We start from the raw sequence: 23,638 nt of genomic DNA on the forward strand, positions 1-23,638 counted from the left end.
GTGGAATACTGCTGCTGAGCGTGATACAGAGACACTGATGGGAAGCGTCTGGCTGATACTCCGCCTGTCTGTATCTCTCTAGCGCTGCACACAAAGGTGGGATACTGTTTGCTGAGTGTGAAACGGACACACTGGGAGGAAGTGTGAGAATGATACTTTGTCTGTGTGCCTGTCTCTGTCTGTCTCTTTATCTGTCCGTCTGTATTTCTCTATCTCTAGCGCTGTACATGAAAGCGGGATAGTGTTATTGAGCGTAATATGAACACCCTGTTGGAAGGTAAAGACTGATTCTGTGTCTGTGAACAGACCTCCGGTGCTGTTGGTGAGACGGTCACTGTCCCTTCTATTCTGTATGAGCCGGTCTGACGGTGCATTTATCAGTCTCCAGTCCAGTAAGGAAAGGTGGAGAGAAACAGCCTGCAACTGTCTGACACTGGACTGCCGATGAATGTTGAATTTATTCAGTAACTGGCCGTCTCTGGGTGTTGAGAATGGGACGGATAGCACACCAGTTACTTTTGTCTGTCAGTCAGTTTAGGAGGAGGGAGAGAAAGACAGAGAGACTGGAGGAGCCCAGAGCGGATAATTTGTATTATCGTCTCAACCAAACATATTGCTGAGTGTGAATAATATAATCATGTCAAACCAGATATGGATTATCACATCCACAGCTGTGATTGTCTCCTGTCCCTGAATCTGGGGACCAGACACTGTGAGGAGCGCCGGCCTCAGGGTGTTTAACAGTTACTGAGCTGGGAAACGACAACTAACCCCCGAGAATCTGCAGCACAGGCCGAGCGGGGAGGAAAGCCTGTCCCGGGAATTGTCAATCTGGCGAACAGTTTGTCCTGTGAATGTGAAGATGTGAACATTGTGTCAGAGAGACTGTGTTAAAGGGGCGGGTGGGTTAGGTTAATGTCACTGTGTTTGTGTGGCCGGTCTCATCGCCGGATTTCCAAGTCTATTTTGAGTAAAATCGCCTTCCTCCCCTGCCGAGCTCCGAAGTGGAAATTTAAGGTAAAGTTTCAGATCAATTCAAGATTTCAGCCGAAAAACGAAGATCATGTCGGCGATCGGGTGAGAGAGCGCGATCAGTGCATCAATGAAACGGGTTTAAATCGAAACTGGTGCTTTTAATTCCGGTGAAAGTTTATCGACAGCAAACATACCGGTGTTAGAGATGGGAAGGGGCTAGTCTGGGACTCTGGAGTGCCCGATTTGAATTGGAATCGGGGAGTTTAAGAGGAGAGAGAAACACAGAGAGGCTGGAGGGGCCGGGAGCTGACAGCAGGATCTCTCCGCCCCGTCCGCTCTGTGCCTTTAAGTTGCTCTGTGCCGCCGCCTCTCGTTTCATTTCTGACCCAGCTCTGACTGTCAGAGAGATTTTCGACAGAGTCCCGGACATGACAGACACTGCAGCCGCCGAAACGGCACCTCCTGCCGCCGCCGCCGCTCCACCCAAGGCTCCCAAGAAGAAGAAGGCGGTTCCCAGACCCAAGTCCACCGGTCCCCCGTTGGGCGAACAGATCCTCAAGATTGTGGCGGATTGCAAGGATCGCAAGGGGATATCCCTGGCCGCGATAAAGAAGGTTCTGGCTACCAAAGGCCTGGATGTGGAGAAGCTCCGGTCCCAGATCAAATTAAGTATCAAGAGAAATGTGGAAAAATGCTCCCTGGTGCAGATCAAGGGCACGGGCGCCTCGGGCTCCTTCAGAGTCGCTAAGAAGGAAACCCAGGCAAAAGTGGTAAAGAAGGTGAAGAAACAAGTGACCAAGAAATCTCCCGGAAAGAAACCAGCGGCCAAAAAAACAGCCGTCAAGAAATTAACGGCCAAGAAATCAGCGGTCAAGAAATCGACCACGAAAAAGGCGGCGAAATCACCAATTAAGAAGAAAGCGGCGGCGAAGAAGCCCAAGACCCCCAAGACAGTGAAGGCGAAGGCGAAGAAGGTGGAAAAACCGAGGGCCAAGCCCAGGCCGAAGTCAGCAAAGCCTAAGAAAGCAGCGGGCAAAAAGAAGTAAAAATATCAAATGCAACTTGTGACCATCTGAACCCAACGGCTCTTCTCAGAGCCACCCACGTCTCTCAGAAAAGAGCTGATCCCGGAATCAGATGATTCCTGTCCCGGGGCCGGGCTCAGATTTCAGATAGAAATCATTTCAAATAAACCCAGGGTCCCGGTGACTCGCTGATATTCGCTATCCCCCGCCCCACCCCCACTGTCTGAAATAAAATAGAGGGAATGGGATGTCCGGGCCGGGCCTCACTGGAACTGGCGTGTGTTCGGCTCCAGTCCCAGTTCATTTATTCTCACAGATTCAGGGCGAGAGTCTGTGACAGGGTAAAACTGGCGGAGATCCGCAGCTATCACAATTCAAACCCCAACACATGAGATTCTCCAAATCAGCTGGAATAAAGTGTTTGTAAACTGCTGAACCCGTCTGGGAGGGGATGTGTGGGGAGATCGAATCGGGTCTGGGACTGAAATGGAAGGAGGCGGGTTGACTTGTTATAGAAAGGACTGTATTTTGGCAGGAATATTGCTGACTATTGATTGTAACGGGGCTTATTGAAAAGCTCCGGGATTCTGTGAAGCCCGAGTCTGTAAGGGTTTGTGCGGAGCGCTGTGTTTCGGTTCTATTATCGATAAACGGTTTGAAATTGTCGGTGGAGAAAGCTGGAGATGGAGCTGGAAGATCAGAGGCTGCTCTCCGCTCTGTCCGTCACTCTGACTCTCTCCTCCCCTCCCTGTTTAATATCTCACTCTGTCTCCTCCCCTCCCTGTTTAATATCTCACTCTGTCTCCTCCCCTCCCTGTTTAATATGTCTCTCTGTCTCCTCCCCTTTCTCTCTCACCCTCTGTCCGTTTCAGTCAGGTCAGGGCAGGCTGCATAAAAACGGAACCAGCATCAGTTTGCTGTTCATTCAGCAGCGATTTGAGTGAAGAATAATCATTTCTGGCAGAGGTAAAGGAGGCAAAGGACTGGGCAAAGGCGGAGCCAAGCGGCACCGTAAAGTGCTTCGTGATAACATCCAGGGGATCACCAAACCAGCCATCCGCCGCCTGGCTCGCCGTGGCGGTGTCAAGCGGATCTCGGGTCTGATCTACGAGGAAACCCGCGGGGTGCTGAAGGTTTTCCTGGAGAATGTGATCAGGGACGCGGTCACCTACACTGAACACGCCAAGCGCAAGACGGTCACTGCCATGGATGTGGTGTACGCTCTGAAACGGCAGGGCCGCACTCTCTATGGATTCGGCGGCTGAACAACTCGACCCTTTCAAACCGGACACAAAACAAAGGCTCTTCTAAGAGCCGCCCACCGCCTCACAGAGAGAGCACTGACCTGGGAACGGGGAGTGGAAAGATCTCGGGATGGGGAAGTAGTTTCCGATATTTAATTAGTATGGGGAGATTCCCCAACACTCGGGACAGGGAGATCAGAAACAACGGCCCGGGTTCTCGGCCATCCCTAGAGAAGGAGCGGAATTCCCGGTTTCACGGTATAAATGAACAGGCGGTGATACAGAGTCTTTCCCCAGACATTTCATTCTCCGCTCAGAGTAAAATCCCGCCTCACTCCCTCTCCCGCTGTGTCCTCTCTGCTCGCTCTTTATTTCCTGCCCTCATTCAATTATCAGTTCGATGTGAAGTTTCTGTTTGAGGAGCGGTTCACCGGGCCGGAACTGGCGGGATTTTTGAAATTGAAGCTGGACTTTGTCCCGTTCCGGAAAGCAATGACCGGGGCTTTATTCCCGCCCGTTTACAGACAGATCAGAGAATGAACCGGAATGTGAAACAGCCTGAGATTTGAGCTGAGGAGCAGGAAATAATGGAGATTATAAAGAGAGAGATTCTTAAATTGCTGGAGGGAAATGAGATTTTCTTGAAACTGTTATTTGATGCTCTGAAATTGGCGGGCTTTTTGAAATTGATGGTTAATTTCGGCTCAGCCAATTGGGGCCCAATATCTCCCGCCGTTTCGGTCTGACTGACAGAGCGCGGTTCAAACCTGCCAATCACAGTCCCGGGACGGTCACTCCCTGATAGGGTGTTGGTCGTCAGCAAATCAGAAGCCAGGGGCGGATCCCCTTAGACACTTTAAAAGGCGGCCCCAGAGGTGACTCCGTATTAACAGTCTCTGTATTTCAGGTTGTGTTGATATCAGTTCAGAAAATGGCCAGGACCAAGCAGACAGCGCGTAAATCGACCGGCGGGAAAGCTCCTCGCAAACAGTTGGCGACCAAAGCGGCCAGGAAGAGCGCTCCAGCGACGGGCGGAGTGAAGAAGCCTCATCGCTACAGACCCGGCACTGTGGCTCTGAGGGAGATCCGCCGCTACCAGAAATCCACCGAGCTGCTGATCCGCAAACTGCCCTTCCAGCGCCTGGTGCGAGAGATCGCTCAGGACTTCAAGACAGACCTGCGCTTCCAGAGCTCGGCCGTCATGGCCCTGCAGGAGGCCAGCGAGGCTTACCTGGTGGGGCTGTTTGAGGACACCAACCTGTGCGCCATCCACGCCAAGCGAGTCACCATCATGCCCAAAGACATCCAGCTGGCCCGCCGCATCCGCGGGGAGCGCGCCTAAACCCGACCCGGCTTCAGCACCAAGTGTAACAAAGGCTCTTTTCAGAGCCACCAAATCGGCGATGGAAAGAGCTGTGATCTCCTGGGTTGAAATGGCAGGGCCGTGAGAAATTTGCTGAAATGTGAAATGTGTCAATGGGTGGGAGCTGATTTCAGACGGACAGGGACAGAATAAATACCTCACTCATATCCAAACACAAATTTCACTCACATTCTTAATTCAGCAATCGCTGATACAATAAACAGCACATTAGTCAGCATCTGTTGTACAAATCTGGTTATCCGACGACGGAACTGTAATAAAAAGCGACCCTGGTATTTCTCTATTTCACCCACCCAGTTGACAATTCTGACGGTTCTGGTATTTTGTCTCATTCACCAGACAAACTGCAAATTTCAATCTATTGGAGGTTGGCGACATCTGCGGTCCGGAAGCGAGTACTGCAACAGACCGATATGGATCATTTGTATTTTAGAAATTATTGTTCGTTTCCAGAATCGGAATCAAGTCCTTATGAAATTAATTCCTGACACTACAGATAGTAACCAGCCCTTTCATAGATGCAGTGGGTGGCTCTGAAAAGAGCCTTTGGGTTATCAGATTAAATCTTGGCCTCTTTATTTGCTCTTGGAGCTCACAGTGCTGGTTTTCTTCGGCAGCAGCACGGCCTGGATATTAGGCAGCACCCCACCCTGAGCGATGGTCACCCGTCCCAGCAGCTTGTTGAGCTCCTCGTCGTTGCGGATGGCCAGCTGCAGGTGTCTGGGGATGATGCGGGTCTTCTTGTTGTCGCGGGCCGCGTTGCCGGCCAGCTCGAGGATTTCAGCCGTCAGATACTCGAGCACAGCAGCCAGATAGACCGGGGCTCCGGCACCCACACGTTCAGCGTAGTTCCCCTTTCGCAGGTGCCTGTGAACACGGCCCACAGGGAACTGCAGTCCGGCCCGGGATGAGCGAGACTTGGCCTTGGCCCGAGCTTTACCGCCGGTTTTTCCTCTTCCAGACATTTCCACAATCTCACAAACACTTTCACAAAGAATGAAGAAATCCTCCCGCACTCGCCCTTCTTATACCTTCTGGAGGAGTACAGTGGGGGCAATTGTGATTGGTGCATCTGTTCTAAATCTCATTGGTTCACCGAACAGCCCAATCAGAGTGCTGTTTTATTCACCAATCAATAGCTGGTATTGAGAAAAGGCGGAAAATACCGAACTGAACCGTTTTTTTTGAAATTTGAAAAGCCCGCCAATATATTTATAACACAAGAAGCGGATTTAGTAAATAATGTCGCGTAAAGACAAAGATTTAAAAATCTCTCTCCTTTCAATCTGTTATTCCAGAATTCCCGTCAAAACTTCCAGAATCTTTTACATTCCGGTTAAAATCGGACTTCATTCACCGCTCGCTTTCAATCGGGCGGGAATAAAGTCCCATTTTGTAACGGGACAGATTCCAGCTCAATCTTTGTAAAAGTAACAAACCACAGATTGTGGATTGATCCCTGTTCACAGGAGCTGCAGCGCGGTCGAAACCGGAGCCGAGACTCCTGGTGTAAGAAGTCGAACTTTGACAGAGCCTTTAGACTATTCTGTACTCGGTGTGAATTCCCTTTCAGGGCTGCTGCTTTACAAAGGATTGCGGTTCTGAAAGTGATATTCCCGAATAATGAACAAACAAGCGTGAAAAGGAGAAAGAAATGACTGAAGTCTAATCCACCGCCTTAAAACGGCTCTGAAGGGACAGATGCGGGGGAAGGGGTGGAAAATGAACGGGAATGAGAGGATCAGGGACATGTTTTTGGTTATTGGGACTTATTAAAAAAGCGACACACAGATTATACCGGGCAGTGATTATGAGAATCTTCCAGATTTCAAGAGAAATTACAAAAGCACAAGAGTTATAGAGAGACAGTTAGTATCAAACTATCTACAGTAAAACGATTCCATACAGAGGTGTCGGTACAGCGTCTTCAGAGAGACTGTGGGTGGCTCTTAAAAGAGCCTTTGTGTTGATTTTTTTTTCAGTACATTGTGGAGTTTTACTTGGAGCTGGTGTACTTGGTCACCGCCTTTGTCCCTTCCGACACGGCGTGCTTGGCCAGTTCCCCGGGCAGCAGCAGGCGCACGGCGGTCTGGATCTCCCGGGAGCTGATGGTCGCCCGTTTATTATAATGGGCCAGGCGGGAAGCCTCACCCGCGATGCGCTCGAAAATATCGTTCACAAAGGAGTTCATGATGCTCATGGCCTTGGAGGAGATGCCGGTGTCGGGGTGAACCTGCTTCATCACTTTGTAGACGTAGATGGAGTAACTCTCCTTCCTCGACTTTCTCCGCTTCTTGCCGCCCTTGGCTGGTGCTTTACTCAAGGTTTTCTTGGCGCCCTTCTTGGGAGCTGCTTTCTTGTCCTCAGGCATTTTCAAACTCAATTTCAGACCCAGAAATGACCCAAATCCGCTCCGAGCTCGGATTAAATAGGCAGCCCCACAGCCCTATGGTAATGAGGGATGGGGGAAGGCAATGATTGTGATTGGGTCATGGGAAGTGATGTCACAATAATTATTAACTGAAACTGTCTGATTGGTTTCTTCAGATATCCAATCAGATTTAATACCTGCCACCAATCACAAACACGCTCACACTGCACATTGTCCGGTTTCAGCAATTTGTTCCGAACTCTTGCAGTTCTGCTTCCGGCCAGTAGATGTCCCCAAACCCCGGGTCATTGAAGTTTACAGATGAGAGAGGGACAGAAGATAAACTCATTCTTCATATTATATTGCACGGGTGGGATTTGGAAAAACTGGGAATGGAGGCGAGCTGCAAGTACATTTTGTTAGATCAATCGTTAGCTATAATGCTGTGTTAAATTCTTGTAATTAATTTAGGAGTTGTTTTCTATACTGAGGAAAACTGCGACAAAATACAAGAAGACTTTAATAAGCTTGCTGAAAGGCCGTGTAAATGGCCATTGAATTTCAATATAGAAAGGTGTGAGGTGGTGCGTTTTGCTCGGGGGAATAAGGAGGCCACATACTGCTTGGAAAATAAGAGTCTAAATGGGGTAAAAGAGCAAAGGGATTTAGGGGTACAGATTGACAAATCATTAAAATTAGCAACACAGGTTGATGAGGCCATAAAAAGCAAACACAGCACTGGGATTTATTTCTAGTGGAATAGAATTGAAAAGTAGATAAGTTATGTTGAACTGTAATTTAAACTGTCAAACCTTCTGACAAACTGTTAAACCTTCCCTTTCTGAAATCCGTGCTGACTATTCTTTATTATATTTTCGGTTTACAGATGTTTTTCCACTGCTTCATTGAGTAAAGAATTCCATGATCACTCCTACCACCGACCTTTAGTTAACTGGTCTATAGTTCCCTGGACTTGTTCAATCTCCTGTTTTAAAATATAAGAATCACATTCACTGTCATCCAGTCCTCTGGCACAATTCCTTTTTGTGATGATTTTTTCTATATATGTAACAGTGCCTCTGCTATCCCTTCCCTTGCTTCATTTAATATGTGCAGATGGAATCCATCTGGACCAGGAGTTTAATCACCCTTTCTAACTTAAATGTCTTGATATCTTTATTGACCCCTTCCTCTAATATCATGTTCACCCTGTTAATCTCCCGGGTAAATACTGAGGCAAAGTAATCATTTAACATTTCTGCCATTTCACTTATGTTACCTGTGAGTTTATTTTGTGCATTCCTTGGTGGCACTGAAGCTATTCTGATTTTCCCTGTTTTATTTATGCGTCTGGAGAATAATTTACTATTTCTTTTGATATTCCTTGATAATTTAATTTCGTAGTTCCTCTTTGCTTCCCCAATTGTTCTTGTGAAATCTTCCTGGCCGTTTCCTTATTTAATATTTATAAATGAGAAATTCCACCAGCGTTTTGTGTCTGTTCAGGGGCTGGTGTTTGGGAACTATTTATTGTCTGTGATTAAAGTGCCAGAAAGTCAAAACCCAAACTCCACAGAAACACTCTATTTCTCCATCGTAGTGAACAAAGTGCTACAATGGTGAGCAGAGCTGCCTTCCAAGCAGTTAATTCCAACAGGTTTGAATCCCAGTTCGCTTAATTCAGAAACACCAAGACTGGAACCGAATTTGATGCTGTTCAGAGGGATCGTGTTTCCAAAACACAAACGGGTCTAATTTACATTTGAAAAAATACTTTAAAACTCATTTATATCCCCCATAATGTTGAATTGATCTCTGTCCCTTTTTATTATTATTTGCCCTGATCTGTACTGTGGATATTGGACACAATTGTCCGGATTCAGTGAAATTAATTGATTTTCTGAAGTTTTTCCCTCTGCTGATTCCCGTTCCTTATTTAAATTATGTCGGATTAACCTTTCTGATCTATAGAAGGGTCATAGTCCTGAACCGTTAACCCGAGCTTCCCTTCTCCACAGATGCTGCCGGACCTGCTGAGTATTTCCAGCATTTTTGGTATTTTTTTCTCTCTATTTTATCCCTTTCACCTTTGACGGTCGCCATTAAAACTTCCAGCTTTATGCTCAGTTTTTATTTCTGTTTCAGTTCGGTTTATTTGTATTAATCTAAATCGTGTCCTGAGAAATTAGACAGAAATATTGCGCAATGTACAGTGAAATATAATGGGGCAAATTCACAACTATCGAATGAGTAAAACAAAAACTTTATTCTGAATCAATTGTCTTAATATTTCACTGTCAAAACATGAAAAAATACGAGAGTAGAAGTTACAGAGATAAACTATTTCCTCACATTGCACTTTGTCCTGAATCTGTCACAACGACAGACAATGTGAATTTGTTCCACTCTGTTACAGTTCTCCCTTACGGCCAGTAGATGTCAGACTGTATATTCATTCTTTATCTGTCAGTCTCCAGTACTGTCTGTGAGTTTGACATTAATTCTCTCTCTTCAGTCTCTGGTACTGTGTGTGAGTGTGAGATTGATTCTACATCTGTCAGTCTCCGGTACAGTGTGTGAGTGTGGGATTTATTCTGTATCCGTCAGTCTCTGGTACTGTGTGTGAGTGTGAGATTTATTCTGAACCTGTCAGTCTGTGGTACTGTGCGTGAGTGTGAGATTCATAATATATCTGTCAGTCTCCAGTACTGTATGTGAGTGTGGGATTTACTCTGTATCTGTCAGTCTCCGGTACTGTATGTGAGTGTGGGATTTACTCTGTATCTGTCATTCTCTGGTACTGTGTGTGATTGTGGGACTAATTCTGAATCTGTCAGTCTCTGGTACTGTGTGTGATTGTGGGATTAATTCTGAATTTGTCAGTCTCTGGTACTGTGTGTGAATTTAGGATTAACTCTGTATCTGTCAGACTCAGGTACTGTGTGTGAGTATGAGATTCATAAAATATCTGTCAGTCTCCGGTACTTTATGTGAGTGTGGGATTTACTCTGTATCTGTCAGTCTCTGGTACTGTGTGTGAGTGAGGGATTAATTCTGAATTTGTCAGTCTTTGGTACTGTGTGTGAATGTAGGATTTACTCTGTATCTGTCAGTCTCAGGTACTGTGTGTGAGTGTGGGATTCATTCTGAATCTGTCAGTCTCTGGTGCTGTGTGTGAGTGTGGGATTCATTCTGAATCTGTCAGTCTCTGATACTGTGTGTGAGTGTGGGATTCATTCTGTATCTGTCAGTCTCTGGTGCTGTGTGTGAGTGTGGGATTCATTCTGAATCTGTCAGACTCTGGTGCTGCCTGTGAGTGTGGGATTCATTCTGTGACAGTCAGTCTCTGGTATTATATCTCAGCGTAGGATTTATTCTGTAACTCAATCTCTGGGACAAAGTGCAAGTCTGGATTCGTTCTGTATTTTTATTTCAGGTTGCAGTATGTTGCATGAAACTGTGTCTTTAATACATGAATGTATGCATCGTCCTTTTTCTAGCGTTAATTTGTAATTATGGATACACTTTTGGATTTTGTTTTAATCAAACAATGTTTGTGAGTTTTGATGTAGGATTATATCTTAATTTCTGTGAAGACTATTTTAAATGATAATGTACATTTCAATACCTTACTGTGAAACTATTGGACTGGTATTTATTGTGTAGCTCAGTCTGGGCTAGTGGAATTGATACTTTATCTTTCAAGCTGACACTGTGTGATTTTTGGACTGGTATTTAATGTGTAGTTCAGTCTGCATTAATGGGATTGATACTGTATCTTTCAGTCTGACACTGTGTGCTGTATTTGGACTTGTGTGTAAGGAATAACTCAGTCTGCAATAATGGTATTGATGCCGTACCTTTCAGCATGAGTTGATCTGATTATTGGACTGGTTTGCAATGTGTAGCTTAGTCAACATGAATAGGATTTATACTGTATCTTTCAGTACGATAATGTATTCGAATGTTGGACCATAAAAATGTGAAGCTCAATCTGCACTAATGGAATTGATACTGTATCTTTCAGTATGATACTCTATTCGAATTTTGGACCAGAGATAATGTGTAGCTCAATCTGCAAAAATGGAATTGATACTGTATCTTTCAATCTGACACAGAGATTTTTGGGCTGGTGTCTGTTGTGTAGCTCAGTCTGCACAAATGGAATTCAAACTGCATCTTTCAGCATGACCCTGAATGTGATTTCTGGACTGGTATCGAATGTGCAGCTCAGTCTGCACTAATGGGATTGATACTGTATCTTTCAGTCAGATACTGTGTGAGATTTGTATCCTGGTATGTAACGTGTGGGTCAGTCTGTACTAATCAATTCGAAACTGTATCTTTCAATCTGACACAGAGATATTTAGACTGGTATGTGATGTGTTGCTCAGTCTGCATTAATGGAATTGATACTGTATCTTTCAATCTGATACTGTATGAGAATTTTGGACTTGTATCTAATGTGCAACACAGTCTCCGGTAAAGGAATTGAAACTGTACATTTCATTCAGACACTATGAGATTTTTGGACATATATGTGATGCAAATATGGGTAACATCTGAACTGGTATCTAATTTATATCTTAGTGTCCAATATTGTCATGAATACTGCATCTTTAAGCTCATAATGTGTGTGAGTTGTGGGCTGGTATTTAATTTGAATCTCGGGGTACACTATTGTGATTGATTCTGTATCTATCAATCGGTACCATGTGTCAGTTCTATCTGATATTTAATTTGTAGCTAAGGCTGAACTAATATGAGATTGACACAGTGCCTTTCAATCTGATAGTGGGTGTAATTTTGGACTGGGAATTATTTATCTGCCGGTCAGTGGTACTGAGTTGTTGTGAAATGGAAATTCCGTCTGTCTCTCCTGCTCTGTTTGACTGTTGGATTGGGATCAGTGTAGGATTAAATATTTCTGCTTGTCTGAGAATGTGGGACTGATGACCTGTCTGTGTCTCTGTGCTCTGTGAGTGATAATGTACATACTGTGTGTGAGAAGGAGCTGGCTGCACTGTTCCTTGTGCCTCGGGTGGAGGAAACATCACACTGATTCTGGGTCCTTCAAGGATTTGCCTCTGGAAGAAAAAGTATCTCTTGTAATTCAAGAACAGGTGAGGTAGAAAATACAAAAGTGTTCAATTGAATCTCTGTTAATACTCATTGTAATATCCACAAATCAAAACCAGCGATACAAACAGTGTCAGTGTCTGACTCCACTGCAGTACTGCAGCACTCAGCTTCTGCACACCAGGTGTGTTGGGCTGTTTTGCAACAATTTAGTGACATCCAAACACGGCCCACCCCCTGCACTGATCCATCAATGGGACTACCCGATGGGGCGGGGAGCTTTGCACATATCAGATTTCTAATCCCCTCTCCCTTGGGACTAACCATTCAACCGAAACAAAACAGCCGCTGTTTAAAATGTGTCCTTCAAACTTCTCACATGATGCCTGCAATAGATGCTCTTTGTATAACACCCCACATCCTTACTGTCCGGCTCTGTTTACTGTTCAATAACAAACAAGAAATGTTAATGGGCAGGTTTAAAAAAAAAATCAGATTTAATACCTGCCACCAATCACAAACACGCTCACACTGCACATTGTCCGGTTTCAGCAATTTGTTCCGAACTGTTGCAGTTTTGCTTCCGGCCAGTAGATGTCCCCAAACCCCGGGTCATTGAAGTTCACAGATGAGAGAGGGACAGAAGATAAACTCATTCTTCACATTATATTGCACGGGTGGGATTTAGAAAAACTGGGAATGGAGACGAGCTGCAAGTACATTTTGTTGGACCAAACACTACTTGTAATGCTGTGTTAAATTCTGGTAATTGATTGAGGGGATACTGTCTATACTGAGGAAGACTGGGACAAAATCAACTTGCAGAACGGCCGTGTCAATGGCCATTGAATTTCAATATAGAAAGGTGTGAGATGGTGCATTTCGCTGGGGGGAATAAGGAGGCCACACACTGCTTGGAAAATAAGAGTCTAAATGGGGTAGAGGAGCAATGTAAATCATCCTGAGAAATCAGAGACAAACACTGTGCAATATACAGTGAAATATAATGGGGCAAATTCACAACTATCGAATCAGTGAAACAAAAACTTTATTATGAATCAATTGTCTTCATTTTTCACCGTCAAAAAGTGCAAAAATACGAGAGTAAAAGTTACAGACAGAAACTTTCCTCACATTGCACATTGTCCTGTTTCTGCAACCATGACAGATCATGTGAATTTGTTCCCTCATTACAGTTCTCGCTTACCGCCAGTAGAGGTCAGTCTCTGGTACTGTATATGAGAGTGGGATTTATTCTGTATCTGTCAGTCTCTGTTACTGAGTGTGAGCATGGGGTATATTCTGCACCTGTCAGTCTCCAGGTACTATATATAATTGATGCATTCATTCTGTATCTGTCAGTCTCTGGTACTGTCTGTTGTGGGATACATTCTGTATCTGCCATTCTCTGCTACTTTATCTCAGTTTGGGATTCATTCTGTAATTCAGTCTCTGAGACAATGTGCAAGTCTGGATTCATTCTGTATTCTTATTTCAATTTGCAGTATCGTATTTGATACTGTATCTTTAACACTTTAAATTATATACAGTTCTTCATCGAGCATTTAGTTTGTTAATGTGGATACATTTTCGATTTTCTTTAATCAAACGACGTGTGTGAGTTTTGGAGTAGTATTACATCTTAATCTCTGAACTCGATTGTGAATGATAATGTACCTTTCAATCTGTTCACAGTGAAATTACTGGACTGGTATGTAATGTGTATTTCATTCTGCAATAATTCTGTATCTGAGTCTAACACTGGAGGTGATTTTTGGACTGGTATGTAATATGTAGCTCATCCTGCACTAAAGGAATTGATACTGTATCTATCAGTCTGATACTGTATGAAATTTTTGGACTGATGAGTAACATACAGATCAGTCTGTGTTAATGGAATTGATATTGTATCTTTGAGTCTGATACGGGATGAGATTCTTGGACTGCTGTATAATGTGTGGCTCAGTCTGCACTAATTGAATCGATTCTGTAACTTTCAGTCTAAAATTGTGAGATTGTTGGACTGATATATAATGTTGAGCTCAGGCGGTGCTAATAGAATTTAAATTATATCTTCCAGTCTGGTCATTTGTGAATTTTGGGCTCGTATGTAATGTATAGCTCAGTCTGTACCAATGGTATTGATAATGTTTATTTCAGTATCACACGAGTATTTACCAATATATCTAATATGTAGCTTAGTCTGCACCAATAGAATTGATACTGTATCTTTAAATCTACCACTATGAGATCTTTGGACTGGTCTGTAAAGTGTAACTCAGTCTGCAGTAATGTGACTGTGACATTCATACTGTATCTGTAGTCTCCAGTACAGTCTGTGAGTGTGGGATTCATTCTGTATCTGTCAGTCTCTGGTACTGTGTGAGTGTGGGATTCATTCTGTGTCTGTCAGTCTCTGGTACTGTGTGTGAGTGTGGCATTCATTCTGTATCTGTCAGTCTCTGCTCCTGTGTTTGAGTGTGGGATTCATTCCGTATCTGTCAGTCTCAGGTATTGTGAGTGAGTGTGGGATTCATTGCGTATCTGTCAGTCTCTGCTCCTGTGTGTGAGTGTGGGATTCATTATCTGTCAGTCTCTGGTACCGTGTGTGAGTGTGGGATTCATTCTGGATCTGCCATTCTCTGCTACATTATCTGAGCGTGGGATTAATTCTGTAATTCAGTCTCTGAGACTATGTGCAAGTCTGAATTCATTCTGTATTCTTATTTCAGTTTACAGTATCGAATTTGAAACTGTATCTTTAATACTTTAATTTATATACAGTTCTTCATCTCGTGTTTAATTTGTAAATATAGATACACTTTTCGATTTTCTTTAATCAAACATGTGTGAGCTTTGGAGTAGTATTACATTTTTATCATTCACAATAGAGTTAAGAGATTATGTACCTTTCAATCTGTTCACAGTGAAATTATTGGATTGGGATGTAATGTTTAGCTCAGTCTGCAATAATGGGATTAATTCTGTATCTCAATCTGTTATTGTATGAGATTTATGCACTGGTATGTAATATGTAGCTCAGCCTGCACTAAAGGAATTAATACTGTATCTATCAGTCTGACACTGTATGAGATTTTTGGACTGGAATGAGATGTGTAGCTCAGTCTTCAATAATGGAAGTGATACTGAATCTTTCGATCTGATATTCTCTGTGATTTTTGGACTGGTGAGTAACATGGAGCTCAGTACGTGCTATGGAATTGATATTGTATCTTTGAGTCTGATAGGGTATGAGATGCTTGGACTGCTATATTATGTGTGGCTCAGTCTGCACTGATGGAATTGATAATGTATCTTTCAGTCTAATATTGTATGGGATTTTCAGTCTGGTATGTAATGTACAGGTCAGGCAGTGCTAATAGAATTGATACGGTATCTTCCAGTCTGATCATTTATGAGGTTTTTGGACTCGTATGTAATGTGCAGCTCAATCTGAACCAATGGTATTGATACTGTTTATTTCAGTATAATACTCTATGAGTATTTACTAATATATCTAATATGTAGCTCAGTCTGCACTAATGGAATTTATACTATATCTTTCAATCTGACACGATGATATCTTTGAACTGGTATGTAAAATGTAACTCAGTCTGCAGTAGTGTGATTGTGAGATTCATTCTGTGACTGTCAGTTCCTGATTCTCTTTGTGACTGTGGGATTCATTCTGTATCTGTCAGCATCTGGTACTGGTTGTGAGTGAGGGATTCATTCTGTATTGGTCAGTCTCTGGTACTGTATGTGAGTGTTGGATTCTTTCTGCATCTGTCAGTCTCTGGTGCTTTATGAGAGTATGGGATGAACTCATATCTGTCAGTCCTTGGTATTGTATGTGAGTGTGGGATGAACTCAGTATCTGTCAGTCCTTGGTACTGTCAGCCCGTTTGGGATTCATTCTGTTTCTGTCATCTCTGGTTCCATACTTGAGTGTGGGATTCACTCTGTGTCTGGCAACCTCTAGTACTGTATGTGTGCTTAGGATTCCTTCTGCATCTGTCAGTCTCTGGTACGGTATGTGAGTGTGAGATTCATTCTGTATCTGTCCATAATTATTCTCTCAGATTACATTATGGTATTCAATACTGTAGCTTTAATATCTTAATGTTAAAGTAGTTTTTCTCATTATTTAATTGGTAAATATGGATACAGTTTAGGATTTGATGCTGGAGGTTTTAATCAGATAATTTGTATGATTTTGGACTACTATTAAATCTGTATCTCTGTCAGTATTGTTGTGAATGATAATATATCTTTCAACCTGATATGGTGACATTTCTGAATTGGTATATAATGTGTAGATCAGTCTGCACTGAAGGAATTGATACTGCATCTTTAAGTTTTATTATAAGATTTTTGGACTCGTGTGTAATGTGTGCTCACAGAATTGACACTTTATCTTTAAATCTCATACTATGAGTTTATTATAAACTGGTATCTAATGTGTTTCTCAGGTTACACTGTCACAGCATTTCTCAATCTGATACTGCACATGAGTTTTGGACTTGCAATTTGTATTCGAATGGTACACAATTCGAATGGATACTTCATGTATTAAACTCACGTGTGTGTGAGAGAGTTTTGGGCTTGCATACAATTGGAATCTTGGGGTATCTGGGATTTAATTCATGGCTAAAGTTATCCTTTGTTGAAATTGACAATCTGAAAGCATGACTTTGGACTGGGATTTTTGTATCTCCCTGTCAGCGGGACTGAGTGAGGGGGAAATGGAACAGTGTCTGCCTCACCTGCTCTGTTTGACTGTTGGATTGAAAATGTGTCTCTGGAACTTGGGATCAGTGTGGGACTGAGTACTTCTGCTGTCTGAGACTGTGGAACTGATGATCTGTCTGTGACTCCGTGCTCTGTGAGTGATAATGTACTTACTGTGTGTGAGGAGGAGCTGGCTGCACTGTTCCTTTGCCTCGGATGGAGGAAACTTCACAGTCATTCTGGCTCCTTCAAGGGTTTGCCTGTAAAAAGAAACGTATATCTTGTAACTCAAGAACAGGTGAGGTAGAAAATACAGAAGTGATCAGTTTAATATCTCTGTTAATAATTATTTTGAATATCCACAAATGAAAACCAGTGATACAAACGGTGTCAGTGTCTGACTCCACTGCAGTACTGCAGCACTCAGCTTCTGCACACCAGGTGTGTTGGGCGATTTTAAAACAATTTCGTGACATCCAGACACAACCCAACCCCTCCACTGATCCATGAATGGGACTACCCGATGGGGCAGGGACCTTTGTCCAGGTCAGGTTTCTCATCTCCTCTCCCATGGGACTAACCGTTCAACTGAAAGCAAACAGCCGCTGTTTAAAATGTGTCCTTCACACTTCTCACCTGATGCCTGCAATTGATGCTCTTTGTGCAACTCCCCACATCCTTACTGTCCGGCTCTGTTTCCACTCTTCACTGTCCAATAACAATAAACAGGGTGAGACTGGAACTAAACCAGGAACATTCACTACTGGTTTGGAGAGAGAAAGCAGCAATGATTTTAAATAGCAGGTTCTTCCCATTCTGTCTCCCTTCCCCTGGATACACCCTGGACACACACAGCCCGAGAATGACCTCTCCCTTCCCCCGCTCACTCCATGTTCCGGGACCAGTTCCTGATCCACTCCGCCTCTTACAAACAGCCCCCGGACTCCCCCTGACCTTCCCCCGGACTCAATGCCGATCTCTGAGCCCATCTGCGGACACGGTCCCGAAGCGATGAGCTGCTGTAACGAGGCTGCTCTTTGCTCCCTTCCCCCGGGGGCCGTGATCTCTCCATTCCCGGCTGTTTTAAACCATCTTCTTCCGCTCACTGAGGGAATGGCGCCCACAGGCCGAGCTGGGGGAGGGCAGCGCGCATGCGCTCTTCTGCTCACCAACAACCAGCGCTGGGGGCGGGGCTGAGTCACGCATGCGCAGATATCTGGTTTAATTCCCAATACAAAAATCGATGGAAACTTTCCCCAATTGGAATTTTTCCGAGTCTGAGCAAAGGAAGTGGGTCTGGGGGAAAGGTCAGAGGGAATGGGGTCCACAGGCAGTGCAGGAACAGGCACCAGAATCAGAAACAGATGGGATTCCACCAGTGCCTAACGCTGGAATCCAGACTGACTTTACAATCTCTAACTATTAAACTAGATGTTTCCATCCCTGCTGTTTCTCTCGGTATCTTTTGATGGTAAAGAGTCTTTCAGAGATAAAGTGAGCGGTTCTGAAATGGGTCTATGGATTTTGTTCATTCTCGTACTCTTTACTGATAAAACTGATGCGAGCATTTCTCAAACCAATCCTGGAGAAACATGTGAGGAAAGAGTGAATCGGTGGGTTTGTTGGGACCGTGTCGGATTAATATCTGACAGCAAACATCATAGATTAATTTAACCGGAGTTAAACTCTCGGTCTACTGAGAATAATGCCGAACGGCCCTGAGCTGCATAACTGCAGATGGTAGAACAGGCAAAAGAGGGTTAAATGCAGCCCATTGTTCTTTCACACTCCGCACTTTCCCTCAGTGTGGGATTAATAATGTGTCTGTCTCTGGTACAATAACAGTGAGAGATGAGACTGCACCTTCTTTCTCAACAATGGGATCTTTCTGGATAAAACGCAACTTTACAGTTCAGTCTGGAACTGATACTGTGTATGTCTGTCTGTCTCTGTCTCTACGCTTTCTCTGTCTCTCTCTCTCATCGTGTCTGTCTGTCTCTCTCTGGTGCTGTGTATGTAGGTTGGATAATGCTGGCAAGCGTGATATAGACACACCGATTGGAAGTGTGAGACTGACAGTGTGTGTTTGTCTCTCTCCAGTGCTGAACATGAAGGTGGGAGACTGTCTGATATAAAACACTGAGAATGGGGTGTCCGGGCCTCACTGTTCCAGTTTTATTTTTAATCGTCTGTAATGTAATAAGGACAACACCTCGCTCAACTCGCCCACGGGAGGGCTGTTTTGTGATATAGAAAAGCAATAATCGATACAGTAGCTCTCCTGAGGTTTGGGTTGAGGCACTTTGTTGTTACATTTTCCTGCGCCTGAAATTTGGGTGCTTGATGCTGACACCGAGTGCCTGAAGTGGGACACGGTCCCTTCCCAGTAATAGAGATCCTGACCATGATGGGAGCAATCGTTCCAACTAAACACAAATGATTTACGGTGTTGTTCTGGGTAAATGGTCCATTCTCACCCCTTCATCCTATGATCACCGTCTAATAGTCAAAGGCTGCCATATTAGATCATTGCAATGTCCCAAACCACATCTTATTTCAGGTTGTACAAAACTCGGTGTTGTTGCTTCAATTGTGGGGACCAACTCATTCCCACGCAGCCTCTGTATCCGCTCTCAGTCTCTCAACCCTTCCGGGTTTGTCCTTCTGTGAGTTGGAGCAAGTGATTCAGTCGCCGTTCCTTACATCTCTCATGTCTCAAAGTAGCACTTCTTCGAAAATGGATACAACCGCCTTTTTATTGCTGTTTGGTGAGTCGTGAAACAATTTTATACCAATTCCCGGTCTGAGTGGGCAACTGTAAGCGGGAGAGTGAGACTGAACCCGGCGGTGTCCGAACTCCGGTATCTCATAATTTGGTGTGGAGCCTTCTACATTGGAAAGCATTCAGAGCGGTTGCTTGCTTGTGCTGAATTCTCTGCGGGTAACGGTGAGGGGAGTGTAACGGTGAGGGGACAATCTCTCTTCATATCGGTATTAAAGTATCTCGGATCTAGTTTTTCTTTGACAATTGAATCTATGAGTATCTGTTTGTTAAAACCTGCAGCTTTGACCAACTGTTGGTCACCTGACCTAATATCTCCTTCAGTGGCTCGGTGTCACATTTTGTTTGATAACGCTCCCGTGAGGCGCCTTGAGACGCGCTGAAAAGGGGAGATATTGGTCTCCCGATAGCCCAGTTACTGTCTACAATGTAGGAGTAAGATGTATATAAAAGGAAAATTCCACGATCGACATCCGCTGAGTTTGCTGATCTCTATCAAGGTGGGGGGGGGGAGGGGCGGGGTGGAGTGGGGGCGATACCAGTGGGCTCAGTGCCACAAAGCCATTGAATGAAATATCGGCCAAGTGTCGCCTTATCGCATCTTAATTGATCTCGAACGAGCCCTGCTATTTTTGGCGGGGCAGTGGGACTCGATGGATTGCTCATGCATCGAGCCAGCACGGACTCGATGGGCCGAATGACCTCCTGTAGTGCAGTAACCTTCTCTGATTCTCTGATACGAAATGTTCCATGCTTGAAAGTCAGCATGCGCGTTAGGAGGGTGCAGTGACACAAGGGTCACCACGGCTGACCTCAGGTCAATCAACCCCCTGCACTCAGACATGAGCAGATAATGCGGTGGGGTATTGGAGGGCGGCCCTGAGCAACTCCCTTCGTGAATACACGTCTTTGGGGGAGATAGAGAGAAAAAGGGGAGAAGAAACATTTGAACACATTCAGTGGATAAACTAGTAAATATATTTTTAGTTATTCCGTTGGTGCTGAGACATTGTTCCTTCTGTCAGAGGTTAAGTTCCTCTTTCTTTGAACGAACCCTCCTCTGAGTTGAAACCGCTTTCTTCCGCCATGAAGCCAACTGCTCTTACTGTTCTCTTCAGTACTGGCCATTTTCAGTTTGCTTGCTTATTTTTCATTCTCTATTCCATCTTGCATCTCGATTTTAGGGGTTTTGTGATATTTATGTGCGTGTGTGTACTGTCTGTACGAATAAATGTTTCTGGTGAATAACTCAGGCGGCATTCAGCTCCAGGAATTTATTCTAACTCCACTTCCTCCTTCAGTGTGCTAGAATTGACCATGTCTCTAAGATACAGATCTGCACAGCGGGTGGAGACTAAAGTTCCTCAATGAACACAGTGCTGCAGCTGCAAGTTGTGCTCAGCATTAACCCCTTATCTCCAACCTTTCATGCTGTTTTTTGTAATTAGACCCAAGTGCACCTATTGATAATTACCATGGATGAATGGAATTAGTTACAAATTTACACCTCTCGATAGACCTTATTCAGTTATGGTGGTGAAATGGAGAACAAGGGGGCACAATCTAATATATCCCCTTATTGCTAGCTTAGGAGATATTAGGTGTAATATTAAACATCTCCATCAATTTCAAGTGAATTTAATTCAATTTTATGAATAAATGAATGCCTGATAATCAGTGTGCTCCTGCACCACTATTAGGGGTGGATTTCAAAGAATTAATTAATTACTCGGTTAAAAGCCGATCAGAAAGATTGCCACAATGTATTTTCATTCAATATATTTCAACACATTCTTGGTTCTGCTACAATGTTCTTACTGTCAGGGGTTCCCATTCTGTTTGAGTGTTGTCCCTAAATAGATCCCGTTAATTATAGCTTCGGAGATGTTAGTTGCAATATTAAATATTTTTATTTATTTTAAGTCTCTTGAATTGTATTTTATTAATAAATGAATGCCTGAGAATATATCCGTTACTGCACCTCTTATAGTGGTTGCTTTCAAAGGATTAAAGAATATAACCATCGGTTGGAAGAAAATCAGAAAGATTGGCACAATGAATTTTCATTCAGTGTGTTTAAACACATTCTTGTTCTGCTGACTGTCCTTACTGTCAGCGGTTAAACTTCCTCTTTGTCCGAGGTGAAGCGCTTCTGAGCTGAAACCATTGGCTTCCGTTCTAAGTGTTTGATATCACTGTTAAATTCTGCCTGCAATATTTTCAGATTCTTTACTTATTCATGTTCAATTTACTTCCTCCTTCCATACCGTTCACCCGAATTGTGACATTTGTAACAATGAGTAAACTGTTTGTAAAAGTATCGGTTCCCAGTGAGTTCAAACACCATTCTGTTCTCAATATTTAGACTCCACCTCCTCCTTCAGTATGCTGCAATTGACCACATCACTGAGATATAGATCTGCACAGTGAGTGGAGACTAATGTCCTTAAATAAACGCAGTGCTACTGCTGATCGTTGCTCAGAAAAAAATAATGAAAGGTTTTAATCGAGAAGTTGGGCAGAGACTGTTTCCACTGGCAGGAGGGTCGGCATTTACCGTTTATTCTCCAACTATCACCTTCAAAGATTTGTGTGTGTGTATCCCAGGTCTCTCTGTTAATGCTCCCGCTGTGCAATTTGGTCATTTAGGTAATATTGCCTCTTCTCACTCTTCTTTCCAAAATACATCACTTCACACTTCTCTACATTAAATGTCATCTGCCATGTGTTTCCCCATTTCACCAATCTACCAATGTCCTCCTGAGCTCTGCCAATATCCTTCTCATTGCTTACTAAAATTTCAAGTTGACAAGAATCATAGAATCTTACAACGTGGAAGGAGGCCTTTCGGCCCGTCGAGTCCATGCTGGCTCCTTGAACGAGCTATCCAAATTAGTAACACACCCCAATTATTTTCTCCATGACCCTGCAAATTAGTCCCCTTCAAGTACATGTCCAATTGCACTTTGAAAGTTCCTATGGAATCTGCTTCCATCACCCTTTCAGGTAGTGTGTTCCAGATCTTCGGAAACCTCATATGTAAACATTTCTCCTCATTTCCCTCCAGTTCTTTTGCCAACTCTTTGAAATCTGTGACCTCTGGTTAAAGACCACTTGCCAGCGGAAAAAGTTTCACTCTAGTTTCTCGATCAAAGCCCCTCATTATTTTGAATACCTCTATTAGGTCTGCCTTTACACTTACCTGCTCGAAGGAGAACAACCCCAGCTTCTCCAATCTATCCACATAACTGAAGTCCTTCATCCCTGGTATCATCCGGGTAAATCTCCTCTTTACCCTCTCCAAGACCTTGACATCCTTCCTAAAGTGTGGTGCCCAGAGTTGTACACTGCCAAGGCGTCGGTCACTTCCTTGCAACCATCATAATCTACATCTCCTTACTTACTTCAAATCAAATTACTTCTGCGTTCTAACTTTGGAATAAACACTTTCACACTCCCTGTTGCCTAGACTTTGACCCGCCATTTGTCATCATACTTCTGCGGCTGTGTAACTTCTCAACCACTCCCGTTCTTCAACCGTTGATGCCTTTGCCCCGAGTAAAACGTTTACTCTCTTCTATCCTGATCGTTCCTGCTGGTTTAATTCCAAGGGGTGCAGACTTGAGCATATCTGGATCACCACTGGTTTAGCCATCCATCACCAGATATGGCTGACCCAGAATTAGAACAAACACTATGTCCTCTCTGAAAACCGCCTGCTGCTCCAGAATGACCCTGGGGACCAAAGATAACCTCCAGCTTCTTTTGCCCACAACACACAATCTCCAGAAATCTCTTTCCCATCCCCCTCCACACTCTCCTCCAACAAAAAATACGAGGACCTAGTGAACTTCATGAAGTCTTACAGCACAGAGGAAGGCCTTTCGGCTCGTCATGCATGTGCCAGCTTTTAAATGAGCTATCCAATGAATCCCACTCCCCTGATCTTTCACCATCTCTCAGCATTTTTTCCCTTTTCAACTTTCTATCCAATCCACTTTTGGAAGTTACTATTGAATCTGCTTCCACCACCATTCCAGATCAGAA

General features: G+C 43.8%; 1 long non-coding RNA gene across 1 annotated transcript; it reads right to left on the bottom strand.

The window, feature by feature from the left end:
• Positions 1-9,244: 9,244 nt before the first annotated feature.
• LOC137318441 (uncharacterized) lies at positions 9,245-17,945 on the bottom strand. Its single transcript, XR_010961906.1, has 3 exons — positions 17,446-17,945; positions 16,984-17,069; positions 9,245-12,086 (listed from the first exon to the last, which is right to left on the bottom strand). It is a non-coding gene; the product is annotated as an uncharacterized lncRNA (long non-coding RNA).
• Between the last annotated feature and the right edge of the window lie 5,693 nt (positions 17,946-23,638).

The sequence above is a fragment of the Heptranchias perlo genome, unplaced genomic scaffold (genome assembly GCF_035084215.1).
Source record: "Heptranchias perlo isolate sHepPer1 unplaced genomic scaffold, sHepPer1.hap1 HAP1_SCAFFOLD_70, whole genome shotgun sequence".
NCBI classification, from domain to species: Eukaryota; Metazoa; Chordata; class Chondrichthyes; order Hexanchiformes; family Hexanchidae; genus Heptranchias; species Heptranchias perlo.